The following is a 1,715-nucleotide window of genomic DNA, read 5'->3' as shown; positions in this document are numbered from 1 at the left end:
AAACTACCCTCTGCTACCTTTAAATTACCGTTTAGTTTAAAAACATCAATACAAATATTGTCACATCCTTTCTCGCCCCCGTGTCTGGGATGATGCAATCGCTTGTGCGTGCAGTGCAAGCAATGTCCTCATAAAGGTGGAAACGTAATGCGAGCAGAGTGGCGCAGTGGAAGCGTGCTGGGCCCATAACCCAGAGGTCGGTAGATCGAAACTACCCTCTGCTAATTTTTACTTTATCGTTTAGTTGATAAACATCAATACATATATTCCTTAACATTTTTAATTAGTATAGGTTGTTCCGAGAAACTTTTCATTGTACAGATATATGTCTACAAACGTGAATAAATATGCCGGACTTTTAAAATATCACAAAACAGCAGAGTGGCGCAGTGGAAGCGTGCTGGTCCCATAACCCAGAGGTCGGTAGATCGAAACTAGCCTCTGCTAACTTTTACATTACCGTTCAGTTTATAAACGACAAGAACATTTTCGTAGATATAAATGAAATGTAAGTTATTTTCTATTTCTAGTCATTTTCTAGTTATGAATTTTCTATGGTGTATATTTGTTAAATTTTTATTGCAATTTTTTACATTAAAAGTAAGTACTAATAGGACTAATTGTATCTTTAAATTCTCCCCTGATAATATTGTTTCCCAACTAGTTAAAAATTCAAAAAAACCTGGGCGATTTGATATATTTATCACGGCATAAAAAAAGGCTTGCTATGGGCTATGTATGAGCCATGAGTGTTTGTTCATATTGAACGGAATAGCAAAATAGGAAGTATATAATGCAGCAATTAATTTTAACCATAAAAAGTGAACAGAATATTTTTACTTTTACTATTTACAGTGACGTAATCACTTTAAAGACAATTCTATTTATAAACATATCAGCAGAGTGGCGCATTGGAAGCGTGCTGGGCCCATAACCCAGAGGTCGGTAGATCGAAACTACCCTCTGCTAAATTTTTTATATATTTTTTAGTTCATCGTGAATACATTTGTGCGCGTGTATAAACGTAAATCGATATAAGAACCCGTATTAAATTCGTTAACCATTTTGTATAATATAGAAAGCAGTATCAACACAGCGGTGCAGTGGTGGCGCTGTATGCGCGGTGTGTGGTGCAGGTGCGATAACCCAGAAATCGTTAGATCGCAGCTAACTTCTCGTAAAATCTTTCTATGTTAAACATCGTTTTGGCAGATATTTAGATGATTGCCCAGCATAATAGACAAATTGAAATATTTACGTTAACTTTTCATTGACTGCCTTTGTTTCCCACCCGCCAGACCACGCATTTATTCATATTCACATTGTGGTAATGTACGACCTACAAGTACACAACCGGACACGCACCTTCATCATCAACGAGTACTGTTATCTCCTACTGTATAACTGCTAGAGATGTGGGAAGAAAAGTACGTCAGAAACACGCATCGACTGGCTTCACGGAAGCACATAACAGCGTGTCTTGAGAACGCCACACGATATGTTGTCTATTAAATAATATTAATGTGGATTCTTCTCCCCGGCTTAAAACAGGGCGAAAATAACTCCTTTCCTCCGTCCCTGTGACGTAAATTAATTATGGCATAGTGACCGATATATATATATATATATATATATATATATGTGTGTGTGTGTGTGTGTGTGTGTGTGTGTGTGTGTGTGTGTGTGTGTGTGTGTGTGTGTGTGTGTGTGTGTGT

At 37.4% G+C, this 1,715-nt stretch overlaps 3 non-coding genes across 3 annotated transcripts; all 3 read left to right on the top strand.

The window, feature by feature from the left end:
* Positions 1-152: 152 nt before the first annotated feature.
* Positions 153-224, top strand: Trnam-cau. The gene has a single exon. It is a non-coding gene; the product is annotated as a tRNA-Met (tRNA).
* Positions 225-375: 151 nt separating this feature from the next.
* On the top strand, positions 376-447 carry Trnam-cau. The gene has a single exon. It is a non-coding gene; the product is annotated as a tRNA-Met (tRNA).
* A 450-nt stretch (positions 448-897) lies between these two features.
* Positions 898-969, top strand: Trnam-cau. Its single transcript has one exon. It is a non-coding gene; the product is annotated as a tRNA-Met (tRNA).
* Positions 970-1,715: the final 746 nt, after the last annotated feature.

This window comes from Priapulus caudatus, unplaced genomic scaffold (genome assembly GCF_000485595.1).
Source record: "Priapulus caudatus unplaced genomic scaffold, Priapulus_caudatus-5.0.1 Scaffold424, whole genome shotgun sequence".
In the NCBI taxonomy this organism is placed as follows: domain Eukaryota; kingdom Metazoa; phylum Priapulida; class Priapulimorpha; order Priapulimorphida; family Priapulidae; genus Priapulus; species Priapulus caudatus.
The sequence above is the reverse complement of the archived record's forward strand: the minus strand, read 5'-3'. Positions and strand labels throughout refer to the sequence as shown.